Below are 17,470 nucleotides of genomic sequence, written 5' to 3'. Positions count from 1 at the left end.
AGAGGTTTGTCTATTGTTGTCTTGAGGTTTGTTGTTAGAGAGGTTTGTGTGTTGAGTGATGTGGCATTAGACAAACCTCATTTGGGGTTTGTCTATTGCTAATGTCCTAAGAGACTGTAAGTTAGGCTTTGTACGAGTTTAAGAAAGTAAATCAATTCTGCCTACCATTTCTTCAGGATTATTCTTTTTGAGAGATCATCTCATCTATTTGGCTCCCTTATTATATATAAGATGGGCATGTTGTAATGATTTCCGATTTGCCGAAACAAATAGGAGTATAATTCTGAAATAGTGAAATTAAAGATCATTCTAACTCTAGTGCAGCTGTGCAGTGGCATGAGTATCTCAGATGATCAACTTTAATTTGGCCGAAGGGAAGCTGGTGCTGCTATAAGATTGTATAGTTGGTATGAATAATAACGCCGTCTAAGTACAAGATTAGTTAAATTTTCACGACTGCGAAGCTGTTAATAAATTAACTAAGTCGGTTGTAGCTCGTAAGAATACATACTGGATTAGTTAAATCTTAAGCTGTTGTATTAACCACGGACATCAAATAAATTTGAGATAGCTGGTCCAAAAGACTGTTTGAGGTCCCATATTATAGAAAACTTAACCTTTGTAGCTCATGGTACTCGAACTGGACATTTAGCTAGCAACTTCAACTCTAAAAGTGTGGACTAGAGCCCGTTCTAAGAACATTTTGGACTTGCTATTAGACGGCCTTGGTATTAAAGAATAATTTTGCATGATGACTTTACTATCTGAGCAAACTGTCATTCTTCTAGCTTGCTTGCTCAAAGTATATGATAGCCTAATCGCACACCTAATAAAAGATAACCAACATGCCTAAACTAGCTAATGCAGTAAAGGAAGTCGGGAGTATCCACAGGGAGGCTGTATATGTTCTATTTGCTATTCGAGTCTGTCTAAGTAACCAAATGGGGTTTGTTTGATTTTTACTAAACTAAAGCAATAAAATAAAATGATTAAAAAGAGAAATTGAGTCGAGGACCACTCAGGTATAAGGATGCTACCATCTCGGTTACCCGAGGCATGATATTCATAAGACAATAACGAAACAACTTTAAATGATATAACTTTAGTGAAAAGTACAACTGAAACCAAATCCCAAAATACGGGTACAAGTTCTCAAACCAACTGTCTACTGAGTTAACTGAAAAGTTATAAAACTAATAAAGCTACAGCGGAAGACTTCTATCGTCAGACGGTGGCACATCCCAGCTATCCCAGTACTCAACTCAAACCTGCTCAATTACTGCTCACCATCCCCGAATGGATCACCGCAGGTTTTACAAAACAACAACCGGGGTCAGTACTAATCACACAACTTATATATATATATATATATATATCAAAAATACGATAAACAGACAGCTTAACCGTCACACACACACAATCACACCAATCCCAACAATCTCAATCACCGACTGTCAACTGGACCAGCCCTGCTAGTGGGGGACCGCAGCCGTTCCCACCTAAGCCCCGCTCATCATACCGAGCGATAACCCTGTCCATTAATGTGGACATCCCTTCTGTGGCGGGTTCCATAGGAGGCAAAACTAGGGCGTGAAGCCACTCCCGCAAGTGACTCCACTCAGCCGAGAACGCATCTCGAGAACCAGAGACAAACAATCACAATCATAATCACAGTCGTCACAATACAATTACGATATTAAACAATCAATCTCAACACATCAACAATCATCCCATTATGGGACTAATACTGAGTAGGAAATCCTACCTGGAAAGCACAACTATCAGACGGTCTCTACAACTGTATCAAAAAGCCTCTTCTATAAAACCTCCTCCTATCATACAACATATAAACACTACCAAATCACAATCTACACAAAAACCCCCAAATCCTCATATTAGGGTTTAACTAACTTAAAGGAAAAACAGTAAAAAGGGTACATAGATCTTTCCCTCGACGCTAGGATCTCAACGGTATAACAAACGATGAAAACCGACCTTCCAAACTCCGGGATTTGCTAACAATGCGATTAAAGGGATGAACGTACTTGCTTTCTCTCTTTGACAGTAAATTAGGTTTTGAAAAGTGTTTAGAATGATGACGGAAAAGATTATATACCTTAATCGCATAATTAACGAAACCCGAGAAGTAACTCCCCGTAAACCGGCTACTCGATCGAGTAGCTAAGGTACTCGATCGAGTGCCCCCTTACTCGATCGAGTATCATAGTTACTCGATCGAGTACCCAACATGTCAGAAACTATTTTAAAACGCAGCTCACCCTTACTCGACAGAGTAAGGCCTACTCGATAGAGTACCCCGAGACTCATAAATACGGAGTATTATAGTCTTCCCTCCTTAAAAAGAACTTCGTCCCCGAAGTTCAAACCACAACAAAAAAAAGATACTCCTACAACACTTCCGACTCAACAACCAAAACAAAACTCAACATAAAACATGTTACTAACCCAACACATCCCGACAAACATACCGACACAACATACAAAAAGGGGTATAAAACTCTTAAAAACTCTTCGCGATCATCTCCTACCCCCCTAAAAGAAACAAGGTTACGTCCCCGTAACCATACATACCTGATCAAAAAGAAAAGGGTAACGCTCTTTCATAGCTTCCTATGGCTCCCATGTACCTTCCCCAGTCTCGTGGTTAGACCAAATGATCTTAAGCAAAACTGTCTCACCACTCCTAGTCTTCCTAACCTTTCGGTCAAGAATCTGCTTAGGCACCTCAAGATATGATAAGGACTCATCTAGCTCTAAGTTCTCTGCCTCTAACACATGTGACGGGTCACTCACATACTCGCAACTGCTGCGATACATGAAACACATTATGCACTCTCTCTAATGCAGCTGGTAAAGCCAGACGATATGCAACTTCCCCAACCCGCTCTAAGATCTCATAAGGCCCGATAAACTTCTGACTCAGCTTGCCTTTCTTCCCGAATCTCATAACCCAACGCATAGGAGACACTTTCAGAAGAACCTTGTCCCCAACCTGAAACTCTATATCCCGGTGATGTAGATCTGCATAACTCTTTTGCCTATCCAGAGCCGCTCTCATCCGTTCCCTGATCATCTTAATCTGTTCAACCATCTCATGTACCATCTCTGGTCCTAAAACCACTACCTCAGCACTATCGTCCCAACAAATCGGACTCCTACATCTCCTCCCATACAAAGCCTCAAACGGTGCCATACCAATACTAGTGTGATAGCTGTTGTTGTAAGAAAACTCTATCAAGTCCAACCTCTGTTCCCAGCTACCACCAAAATCCATCACACAAGCTCGTAGCATATCCTCAAGTGTTTTGATCGTTCTCTCAGTCTGTCCGTCTGTCGCAGGATGAAATGCTGTACTCATCTTCAAAGTTGTTCCCAACGATTCCTGCAACTCTTTCCAAAACCTTGATATAAACCTCGCATCTCTGTCAGACACTATGTCCTTAGGGACTCCATGTAACTTAAGCACGTTCTTTCGATAGGCCATAGCCAACTGTGCTTTAGTCCATGTATCTTTCATTGGAACAAAGTGAGCTGACTTTGTCAGTCGATCCACTATTACCCAAATCATGTTGTTACCCTGTTGACTCTTTGGCAAACCCACGATAAAATCCATGGAAATGGATTCCCACTTCCACTCGTGTACCGTTAAAGATGAATCTTACCTTGTGGTCGTCATTTGTTCCCCTTTAACTCTCTCGGCATGTCAAACAACGGGCCACAAACTCATTTGTCTCTTTCTTCATCCAGGCCACCAAAACGTGTTCTTTAAATCCTTGTACAACTTATCTCCACCTGGATGAACTGAATATGGTGTGCAATGTGCCTCTGTCATGATAGTCTTTTTCAACTCCTCATCATTAGGGACACACCACCTACCATCAAACCTCAAACTACCATCTGTATGAATAGAGAATCGAGACACTGTCCCTTTCTCTACTCCAGCTCTCCACTCAACTATCTTAGGATCCAAAGCCCGCTTACCTCGAATGTCATCATAAAACTCCGCACCGCATCAAATCTCCCATGGCAACTCCTTTCTGCATCATATGCATCCCAAACCTCGCTACCTCATCTCTCAACCTCATTAAAGATAGAGCTGTACACAAAGAATGTACACTCTTCCTACTCAAAGCATCTGCAACAACATTGGCCTTCCCTTCATGGTAGATAATTTCCATGTCATAGTCGCCAATCAGCTCCATCCACCTCCTCTGTCTCATGTTCAACTCCTTTTGAGTGAAGATGTACTTGAAACTCTTGTGATCAGAAAATACCTTAAAGATTTCTCCATAAAGGTAATGTCTCCAAATCTTGAGAGCAAACACCACCGCTCCCAACTCCATATCATGAGTAGGGTAGTTCTCCTCATAAGGTTTCAATTGCCTTGAAGCATAGGCAATCACCTTACCGTTCTGCATCAACACACACCCTAACCCATTCTTTGAGGCATCTGTATAAACCTCAAATTTCTCGATCCCTTCAGGTAATGCTAAGATATGAGCTGTAGTCAAACGCTCCTTTAATGTTTGGAACGCCGTCTCACAACTCTCATCCCAACGAAACCTGTTCTCTTTCCTCATCAACGCTGTCATAGGTCAAGCTATCTTGGAGAAATCTTTCACGAACCGTCTGTAGTATCCAGCTAAACCCAAGAAACTTCTGATCTCCGCAACATTCTTTGGTGCTTCCCACTTTGTCACTGCTTCAATCTTTGCCGGATCCACAGCTACACCCTTCTTTGAAATCACATGTCCCAGAAAAGTAACTTCCTCTAACCAGAACTCACACTTGGACAACTTAGCATATAACTCATGCTCCCTCAAGGTCTGCAACACAATCCTCAGATTCTCCTCATGCTTCTCCTTAGTCTTGGAGTAGACTAAGATATCATCGATAAACACCACTATAAACTTATCCAAAAACTGTCTGAAGATCCTATTCATCAAATCCATAAACACTGCCGGTGCATTAGATAACCCAAACGGCATCACCACATACTCATAATGGCCATACCTCGACGTGAAAGCTGTCTTTGGTATGTCCACCTCTCTAATCTTTACTTGATGGTACCCCGACCTCAATTCAATCTTTGAAAAGACTGATGCACCACTCAACTGATCAAACAAGTCATCTATCCTTGGCAAAGGATACTTGTTCTTCACTGTCACTCGGTTCAGCTCTCTATAGTCTATACACAACCTCAAACTCCCATCTTTCTTCTTCACAAAAAGAACTGGTGCTCCCCACGGCGATACACTTGGTCTAATGTATCCCCTCTCTATCAAATCATCTAACTGCTTCCTAAGCTCCTCCATCTCTTTAGGGCCCATACGATACGGTGCCTTAGAGATTGGCCCCGTCCCCGGTTTCAACTCAACTGTGAAATCTATCTCTCTACTCGGTGGCAACTCCGGAATCTCCTCCGGAAACACATCCTCAAACTCTCCCACCACTGGTATCTGATCAACTGTCGGACTCTCTATCCGGTCATCTCTCACATGTCACAATATCAAAGGACATCCCTTCCTCAGATATGACTTCAAGGTAACAGCTGCAATCAACTTAACTTTGGGTCTGACTAGAAACCCACGATAAGACACACTAACGCCCTTAGGACCTCTTAAAGACACTTTCTTTTGATGACAGTCTATCTTAGCTTTATACTTTCCCAGCCAATCCATCCCAACTATCATCTCAAAACCGTCAAAAGGAAACTCTAGCAAGTCTACAGGGAAATCAACTTGCCCAACTATCATAGGTACATCTCTATATAACCTCCCACATGATACAGACTCACCCGAAGGTATAAAAACTTTCTTACTAACAGACTCATATACCCTCAAACCCAACCGTTTAACATGACTCGAAGATACAAACGACTGAGACGCCCCCGAATCAAACAAAACAAAGGTATGAATACCGTTAACAAGAAAAGTACCAGTGATAACGTGTGCATCATCTTCAGCTGCTTTCTTCTCCATCATGAACAACTTTCCACTGGTCTTCTGTCCACCTCCCTGGACAGTACTGGCTGATGTGGTCGGCTTAGCACCCGACCCTTGATTGTTGTTGTTGTTCGTTGGTGGTTTCTGATAAGAATTACCGCCGTTGCGGTTACCTCCACTCTGATAGCTCTGACTTCCCCGGTTTGACCATGATCCAGTCGGTCTATTGCTCGCATAGCTCTGCGCAGGTCTCTGGAAAGTTCCAGGTGCACTCGTGCACTTATGTCTCTTGTGGCCTACACCACCACAACCAAAGCATGTCGTTCCCCAACTACCACTAGCACTTCCACGGCCACGCCCAAAGGAAGCTCCAGCACTAAACCCTGACCCAGAAGAAAATCCTCTAGATTGATTGTGGTTGCCTTTCTTGTGACTAGATTGGCCACCACCCTCGCTCTCAGACTTCCTTTTCTCAACACCTAACCTCTCTTGAGCCATCTCCACCAACCTCTCAGCTCTCCCAGCCCTCTCATAAGCTTCCTTAACGTTAGTAAGGACTCCCACGGGTAACTTATCCATAATCTTAGGGGTCAACCCCCTCTCAAATCTCAGCGCCAGATTCTCCTCACTCAAACCCATATCCTCAGCATACCTAGACTTCTCATTGAACTGCCTCTAGTACTCGGCCACATACATGTCAGATGTCATCTTAAAACTGTCAAACTCTTCTCTCAGCTTACTCCTCACATGTTCCGGTACAAACTCTTTCCTCACAGCCTTACGAAACTCTTCCTAAGGTATAGCAGGTAAACCGTGGTTCGCATACAACTCCTTAGCACTCACTTTCACCGTATCCCACCACTTGCTAGCTGCTTCCCTCAGATAGAACGCAGCCTGTTCTACTCTCATCTCATCAGGACAGTGAACTAAATCTAGCCATCTCTCTATGCCAGTTATCAAGAAGGTTAGGCTCCCCAACCCCCTTGTACTCTTTCGGGTTAAACCTCGCTATATAGAGGCTAATTTTAGAGTGATCAACCTCCTTCTCCTTGTCCTTATCCTTATCATTTCCCACAGTCTTTAAAGCCTCCGTAAGAGCATCCTGATGCTCCAACATCTTAACGATATCATCTATGTTCATAAGCTCAGCTCTCGCATACAAAGCATTCTTCTTGGGCGGCATCTTGAAACTATATCAGAAAATGGGTGGATATAAACATACGCGCTAAAACCTCAAAACACGAAAACAAGCTGCCCAGGCCCTACTCAATCGAGTTCCCAAACATACTCGATTGAGTAACAGGCTACTCGATCGAGTGCCCAGCATACTCGATCGAGTGCCCCAACATCAGACCCCAAACAGACCTTCTGATCTCTAACATACTCGACCGAGTAGCCAGGCTACTCGATCGAGTGACCCCCTACTCGATCGAGTGCCCGAGGTACTCGATCGAGTGCCTAAAAACACGATTCTGGATTCAAAATCGTCAAACACCCACCCGATCAAGTCAGTCCCACTCGATCGAGTCATGCTAACTCGAAAATGCTACCCGCATGCTATATCATACCCCAATACTAGAAACAACATTATAACTCCAACATTATATCATAACTAAGCACATGATGCTACGCAACTCCTCATATAGCTAACTAATTAACCATATCATGTTATTAAACGCCACATAGTAAAACATTCATCATGTTTCTCATTCCAACGACAGTTCTACATATATCATCAACCTTTCTTTCAGATTCTCAACTTTCTACTTCAAACATCCAACAATTACACACACTTCATCACATTCACACACAAGCTAACCAAATAACGCATACGACCTTGACATACACCCCCCATGTGACCGGTTCAAAATTGTAGGGCAAGTTCGCGACTTTAGGACGTCTCCCAAGCCTTTGCATTAGCTCCTACAACCTTTACCCCGGGTTCATTTTAATTGACTCCCTATATTCATTAGATTTATTGGTTACAGGTTTCAGGATCGTCGCTCTGGTACCATTTGTAACACCCCCATACTCCAAGTGCCTTACCAGGACCACTCAGGTATAAGGATGCTACCATCTCGGTTACCCGAGGCATGATATTCATAAGACAATAACGAAACAACTTTAAATGATATAACTTTAGTGAAAAGTACAACTGAAACCAAATCCCAAAATACGGTACAAATTCTCAAACCAATCGTCTCACCGAGTTAAGCGAAAAGTTATAAAACTAATAAAACTACGCGGAAGACTTCTATCGTCGACGGTGGCACATCCCAACCTATCCCAAGACTCAACTCAAACCGCTCATTATCGCTCACCATCCCCGAATGGATCACCACAGGTTTTACAAAACAACAACCGGGGTCAGTACTAATCACACAACTTATATATATATCAACAATACGATAAACAGACAGCTTAACCGTCACACACACACAATCACACCAATCCCAACAATCTCAATCACCGACTGTCCACTGGACCAGCCCTGCCAGTGGGGGACCGCAGCCGTTCCCACCTAAGCCCCGCTCATCATACCGAGCGATAACCCTGTCCATTAATGTGCACATCCCTCCTGTGGCGGGTTCCACAGGAGGCGAAACTAGGGCGTGAAGCCACTCCCGCAAGTGACTCCACTCAGCCGAGAACGCATCTCGAGAACCAGAGACAAACAATCACAATCACAATCACAGTCGTCACAATACAATTACGATATTAAACAATCAATCTCAACACATCAACAATCATCCCATTATGGGACTAATACTGAGTAGGAAATCCTACCTGGAAAGCACAACTATCAGACGGTCTCTACAGCTGTATCAAAAAGCCTCTTCTACAAAACCTCCTCCTATCATACAACATATAAACACTACCAAATCACAATCTACACAAAAACCCCTAAATCCCCATATTAGGGTTTAACCAACTTAAAGGAAAAACAGTAAAAAGGGTACATAGATCTTACCCTCGACGCAAGGATCTCAACGGTATAACAAACGATGAAAACCGACCTTCCAAACTCCGGGATTTGCTAACAATGCGATTAAAGGGATGAACATACTTGCTTTCTCTCTTTGACAGTAAATTAGGTTTTGAAAAGTGTTTAGACTGATGACGGAAAAGATTATATACCTTAATCGCATAATTAACGAAACCCGAGAAGTAACTCCCCGTAAACCGGCTACTCGATCGAGTAGCTAAGGTACTCGATCGAGTGCCCCCTTACTCGATCGAGTATCATAGTTACTCGATCGAGTACCCAACAGGTCAGAAACTATTTTAAAACGCAACTCACCCTTACTCGACAGAGTACCCCGAGACTCATAAATACGGAGTATTACACCGCCAGTGGGGGACCGTAGCCGTTCCCACCTAAGCCCCGCTCATCTCATCAGAGCGATAACCCATGTTCCTTAATGTGCACATCCCCTCTGTGGCGGGTTCCACAGAGGGCGAATCAAGGGCGTGAAGCCACTCCCGCAAGTGACTCCACTCAGCCAAGGATGTACCTCGAGAACTACAGACATACAATCAACAATCACCAATTCCAATTCCAATTCCAATATGATATGAACCAACGACAATAAACAATCTTCACCAATAATATGTAATCAATAACCGAGTAGGGAAACCCTACCTAGAATAAGCAACCACGAGACCGTCACAAGCAGCTAATCAGTAATGCTCCTCTACGAAACCTCCTTCTATAACCACATATTCATACAATTACTATCTAATCAACATAATACTCCCAAAACCCCCAATTCTACCCAATTAGGGTTTTAAACAAAATCAACAAAACAATATAAAAACTATACAAGGATCTTACCCTTGACACGACGAACTCAACGGCGTAAAGAACACGACGATCCGACAACGTTAGCCTTTGGGATTTGATCGCAACGCGACGAAAGATAGCAACGTAACTTGTTTTCTTTTTGAAAGGTTTTAGAAAAGGTGAAAAGTGACAAAGAAGGTGCGGAAGGCTTTATATAATAATCACGCGTAACTAACAAAACCCGGCTAAAACAACCCGTAAGACCAACTTACTTGATTGAGTAAGTGACGTACTCGATCGAGTGCCCCTTACTCGATCGAGTGTCACACGTACTCGATCGAGTACCTATTAGGCAGACTACTGTTTCGTATAAAAACACACTTACTCGACAGAGTAAGCCCCACTCGATAGAGTACCCATAAACATAGAAGACCGTAGTATTGCAGTCTTCCCTCCTTAAAAGGAACTTCGTCCCCAAAGTTCAACCCATACCAAAAAACAAATATACTAACTCGGTCAAGACACAACAACGCAACTAAGAACTTAAAACAAAACCCCAACCTATAAAACATGAACTCTTAACACCAACTGCACCAACTATGCCTACCTCAACAACATGGCTCACGATATTGTATCAACTACATTATAGCCTCTCGACCGTAACCCAGCTCCGTTTCATTAACATATTATCCACTATCAAATCCAACATCAAGAATATCCACCAAGGAAGATCAACCACCAAACAGAATGTTACATTCTACCACCCTTAAAATGGACTTCTTCCTCGAAGTTTACTAATAGTCATAAATATCATTATCCAACTGTCAACAATATCAAAGTTTACTCATACTCCTAAACATCATACTACTACAAGCACGGCCATGACCTTTAATAAAATCAACCACAACAAAGATCCATCCCTTATGCTACACCAACACTCTACTTCCAATTATACTACAACATGTACAACCATCAAACTCTCTTTGTCGCATCCTACTCCTCTTAAGATAAAGGTTACGTCCTCGTAACCCAGTAATAGTAAATCCTTAGTTGTATCTTCTCATCACAACCACAAGTAAATGATAACCGCCTATAAACTCAACACTTACAACCATTCCTATATCCAAGGCTCTCTTACTTTAAGAGTTCTCATACCTCAATTCATTCGGCACACCACCTAACTTATACCACAAAATCCTTAGCACAACCAATACTCCAACTCTTCCACATTACCGCAGAACGACATACCACTCTATATAAAGCACCTATCTCCAAAAGCATACTCACAATCCACACTTGTTACACACACTCACACTAGACCCTCAAGTTCTTTTCTTTTATTATCGCAAAACTCATCCATAACTTAACATAATACTAATTCCCAACACTCTATACTCACTGTCTCAATAAAAGATTACGAACCACCTGCAACTTCTAGATCAATACAACACATGCTCTATAAATCACTTGGCATTACTATGTCAACCAATGCCTCCTCTAAAAGAAGATCACAAGTACTCCAACAACCTCTCGCAACTGTGTCCCATTAACAGGATATCACTATACCATGACAACAACGGAAACATACACAACTCTCTTCCATATCATACCCTACCCTCACTCCCAAGCTGAAACTGGTAAGAACATCAATCAACAAAACAACAGTCTATATGTCCAAACGAGGCTCACAAGAAACAACAGTAAACAAAACAACAGTCTATGTATAACTGGTATACACTTTCGAAAACTCGTCTCATAAGTATCCCGTCTAATCCACCACAACCGATGACGGCATCGCAACACCGCCACCAACAGCCGCACCACAGCGCGAAATTACCTGCATCACAACACGAAGTACCGTGCCCGGATCACCACCCGAGTAACAACAATCACATCGATAGTCATTGCAACTTACACAATCTCATAAACACTAACTCAGTATAACTTCATGGACAAGAAAACTTATTCAAAACTGCCTTACTAGATCACAACGCAACATATTACACAGAATAAATAGATAAGAACCTCATGAATATCATCCACACCATTTCACGGAATACATATGTCATGAATATACATTCAAGTATACTAGCCATGCCAAATCACCCAAACAATCATTTTTGAATATCATTCCATTAGGTTACCGTATCTAACATACGTTACAAAACATTCAGATAACAACTGTATAACTATCACACCATACCACTTCTCGTGAGGACATAACCTCACATAAACATTTATATATATCATAGACCCATAATCACATCCAACTAGTCAATCCTGATCAAGTAAGTTACCACTTGAGAAAGGTTATCTCTCGCCCGAGCTTAAACTCGCATGCCCTTCATAATACATTCTCCCATTCGCATAACTAGCACCTCCTGACAGATATAACCATACCACTAATACTCAACTACTAGCAACTGTCTCCTATAACCACATATTATACTCCTCACAACCATACATATCAATCTAGTCTCTACAAAATCAACCTATTTAGAACGGCTATCTTTCCTGCTCATCATCACCCTTAACCACTAGTGACGACACCTCAACACTACCACTCATCTCTAAATATCACGGTTTCTTTCCCATCTTCGGTTAACATCCCAAATAACGTACATCAAATCCATCAACAACATTTACCTGAACATTTATTCCAATTCTATCCGTAATTGTATCATCACCTAACTCCCCACCAAAAATCACATATCGTGTCAATACTTTACCAACTTTTACTCTCCTAAATTCCTCAAAACTCATGGCTAACATGTTGTCCCGAAACTCTTATATAACCATTAAATCACACCCTCTTATGATGCTATCGTACATCTCCACGATTTCTTACTTTCGTGTTCCTTAACTCTGGTCGACATTCTCTTAATTCACTCCCCTTATTCTTTTCGTTTTACACTCGACAAAATCAATTAACAATTCAACTCCTTATTTCTTCTACCTAACTCTTTCGTGCTCCGGTTACCTTCTCATTGTTCCAAAACTCAAATTCCATTATTTCATATCAGTACCATCTCACTCTTTCTTACCATGGATCTTCTCTCATCATGCTATCACTCACACTTGTCACCAATCCGTCTATACAAGCAAAGCTTACTCTCCAATTTTTATTTTTTTATTTTTTTCCTAGAAACCAAAACTCATTTCATACCGTCAATTGCCCAAAGAAATCACACACTAGTTTCACCTTTTAATAAACCAAATTCCCCAAACTCACTCACTATCTACAAATCCATGTCGTGACATGTTTCCATCTAAGTTCACTATATAACACTCTTCTCCATCTCTCTACAACGACCTTTCATTACATATATTCTTAACCAACCCAGTTACAACTATCTCCCTTCATAATCCTTACACATCCCAAGTTACTACCACTTGCACCCCTTATTTCAATCTTGTCATTCTCACGTTCCATAAACTTACATCACCCCCTTACCCATATTCACTTACTTTTACATTACTAAAATTCGCAATTATATCACTCACCACGTCTCAAAAAAATTGCACCATGCCTCAATAAGCCTTACCAATCTTCTTTTTCTTTTTCCACTATCTATCACATGTGGGATTTATCTGTATACATTCCTTTAATTTAAGGACTATAACGAATCTATAAGATGATGAAAGCTAGTCATAAAATTAAATTGCATAAACAATATTGTAAAAGATTAAGAAATAACCTTTGGTCCTAGCAAAAACGGCCTAAGAACAATATCAAAGTTGATATTCGCTTATCAGTTGCACCCAAGACGATATGAGAAATGCCCTTTGATTTTGCTAGAATCGATCCAAAAATCACTGATTAATTTTTAGGTTTTTTTGTGTTCTTCCGATGAGAGAAGGCAAGAATTGGGAAAAGAATTAGGTTAAGAAAATTCCCTCATCTCCCCTTATAACAACCGAGTATATGGAGAAATAGGGTGGATTTTCTTTTCCATAATTTCGGCCCAATTTACCGAAATTAAGAGAGTTATTTCTCTTATTTTCGGTTATTCTAAAAATGTATAAAATGTGTAAATTGTCATCTAGTGAGGATCGAACCCATGACCTCTTGGTTTGAGTACCCTCACTATTACCACTATGACACATTCATCTTGTTGATATTAAATATAACCGATTACATTTAATTACGAATTAACAGATTAATTCGTCCAAGCTAGCATTACATACATTTAATTAAATATAACTTATTATATTCAATTTACGAATTTACAGTTAATTCGTCTCAACTAATATTATTTAATCTTTATTAAATAATTGTCTCATCATCACATTGACTAACTGTTTTGTCATATAAGGCATCAATGTGATTATATTTCTATAACCACATCTCTCAAACACATCCTATAGGTGTGACCTTTAGGGACCAGTTGATCACCGCCATTTGTATGATAATAACATCAAACTTTCTAGCAAGCCAACCGTTATTAGGTAATCGTTAATCAACTGATTAAAATACGAAGTATACCCTTGTGAACATGTAAGAGATTACAAATGTTATCATATTGTTCTCACAAGTGTATGTGCGATAACCGATTCTCATATCCTAAAATTTCTCCCACTCAATGTAAAACAATTTGCAAATCCGTATTCACAAAGGTCGTATTTTACAAGCGATCATCATCAAGAGTGGTTTCCCCGACTAGAGAGTAACTTAACTGATAAACGAATCAACATTCGAGCATGGCCATGCATTTCAGTTACAACTCCTCGAGTGGCCCTGAGAAATAACTATATTTGATAAGGGTTAGATATTTTCCTCAACTCGAATCCTGCAGTTGTAAGCACAGTATGAAATGAACCAGAAAAAAACTACTTAGCCTCCAGTTACGGCGGACCGTGAGAAAGAAACCAAAGTCACCCAAAAACTGCTTTAATCTCAAGAGACAGTTGATAGTCAAAAGAATCGACTCTAGGAACACAATGGATGTCCTATCCACGACCTGGAACCGAATGTTTTTAAACATTTAGGACTCCATTACGTTGTCACAAAAAGTTGTCCTACGAGGTATCGTTATAATCTCGCATATGTGATCGATCAGTCAACCGTTTGACTTATGGCTCGTTGAACCCACCATCAATCGACTGCACAATATAATAGCTGGAGTTATTAGCTCACATTGGCGATTACGGACCAAAACAAATATAATGTAATTCAGTTCACTTTGTGGCGTTCAATGTTGTCAGTACAATCCACATGAAAAACAAAATATTATAAAAACGATGAAGTTATAAATAGTTTATGAAAAAGATAACGTATCGAATTCATAATCAACTACTATAACTCAGGTACACGTTTAATTCTCATGGAAATAACGTGCTCTCCATGCTTATCATATTTCAATGGCTCAAAGAGTAGAATCGCTACAACTTCCGTTTGGAACTATTCCGGTGACCGCAACACCATTAAGAGTAAAAACGAATCTAGACTGAGATTTCTAATCATCTCGATCCGTTTGGAAGCTAGCATATACGCAACCGATTGCGCATAGCTTAGTATCGCCTCCATAAGTCAATACCCTATCCTTAGTCCTCCGTAGGTACTTGAGGATATTTTTAACGACTATCAAAGTGTGTTTCACCTGGATTCTTTTGGTACCAACTCGTCATACTCAATGCATATGACACGTCGGGACGTGTGCATATCATGGCATACATGATTGATCCTATTGCGGATGCATAAGGAACACGACTCATGCGCTCAATCCCTTCAAGCGTCGTGGGTGATTGAGACTTGCTCAATCGCATCCCGTCGTCATTGGAAGGTTCCCTTTCTTGGAGTTGGTCATGCTGAACTTCTCAAGAATCTTATCCAAATAAGACTCCTGACTAAGTGATAATGTCCGTCGTGATCTATCTCGGTAGATACGGATTCCCAAAATGCGTTGTGCCTCACCCAGATCTTTCATCTTGAAATGGTTCTTCAACCATTCTTTAACCGAAGATAGGAGAGGAATGTCATTCCCAATCAAGAGTATGTCATCGACATACAATATCAAGAATAAAATCTTACTCCCACTCGACTTGGTATATAAGCATGGTTGCTCGATCGATCGAGTAAAACCATACTCTTTTATCACCTGGTCGAAACGATGATTCCAACTCTGAGAAGCTTGCTTAAGTCCATAAATAGAACGCTTAACCTTGCATACTTTCTTAGGATGTTCAGGATCTATGAAACCTTCGGGTTTCACCATGTACAACTCTTCCTCCAAATAACCGTTTAAGAAGGCGGTTTTTACATCCATTTGCCAAATTTCATAGTCATGAAAGGCGGCAATCGCTAAGATTGACCGAATGGAATGTAGCATGACTACAGGTGCAAAAATCTCATCATAGTGCAATCCGTGCACTTGAGTGAAACCTTTTGCCACAAGTCGTGCCTTATAGGTATCTGGTTGCGCGTCTACAGAATGCTTTATTTTGTAAAGCCATTTACACTGTAGAGGTTGTACCTTATTAGGTAAATCAACTAGATCCCATACGTTATTCTCATACATGGAGTCCATCTCGGATTGCATGGCTTCGAGCCATAGCTTTGAGTCGGAACAGGCCATAGCACCTTTATAGGTGGCGGGTTCATTACTCTCAAGGAGTAAAACGTCATTCTCCTCGATCATACCAATATATCTGTCCGGAGGATTAGAGACTCTACCCGACCTCCTAGGTTCCTCAGGAATATGAACCGTGTCATCAGTTGGAGGAACAACTTCCTCCATCCGTTCCTCGGTTGTTGGTTCTGGAATCTCCGACAGCTCGAAGGTTCTATTACTCGTCTTGTTCTCGAGAAATTCTTTCTCTAAGAACGTCGCACTAGCCGCAACAAAAACTCGATGTTCGGTAGGCGAATAGAAGTAATGACCAAATGTTCCTTTTGGATAACCTATAAAGTATGTCTTGACCGATTGTGGGCCGAGCTTATCCTCGTGTCTCCACTTGACATAAGCCTCGCAGCCCCAAACCCGAATAAAGGACAAGTTAGGGACCGTTCCCCTCCATATTTCATATGTAGTCTTGTCGACAGCTTTAGTCGGACTTCGGTTAAGTATAAGAGCAGCTGACAAAAGAGCAAAACCCCATAATGAATCAGGCACTACCGTGTGACTCATCATAGATCGAACCATATCAAGTAAGGTTCGATTTCTCCGTTCGGACACACCATTCAATTGAGGTGTTCCAGGTGGAGTTAACTGCAAAACGATTCCACAGTCTTTCAGGTGTTGATCAAACTCATTTGAAAGATATTCGCCACCCCGATCTAAACGGAGTGCTTTAACCTTTCTACCCAGTTGGTTCTAAACCCTGTTCTCGTATTCCTTGAATTTCTCAAAGGACTCACTTTTATGCTTCCTTAAGTAGACATATCCGTATCTACTCAAATCGTCCGTGAAAGTGATAAAATATCTATAGCCATCTCTAGCGGTAATTGACATAGGTCCACAAACATCAGTATGTATGAGTCCTAATAGGTCACTAGCGCGCATTACAACACCATTGAAGGAAATTCGAGTCATATTGCCATTGAGACATGATGCACACGTGCCATATGTAGAAAATTTGAATGCGGGAATCGTCCCATTATCGACGAGTTTCTTTACGCGTTTCTAATTTATGTGTCCCATTCGACAATGCCATAGATAGGTTTGATCTTTGTCACCAACCTTTAATTTCTTATTATTCACGTGTAATACTTCCGTGGTTT

Source organism: Silene latifolia, chromosome Y (assembly GCF_048544455.1).
Source record: "Silene latifolia isolate original U9 population chromosome Y, ASM4854445v1, whole genome shotgun sequence".
Taxonomy (NCBI): Eukaryota; Viridiplantae; Streptophyta; class Magnoliopsida; order Caryophyllales; family Caryophyllaceae; genus Silene; species Silene latifolia.
Note: the sequence above shows the minus strand (reverse complement) of the source record.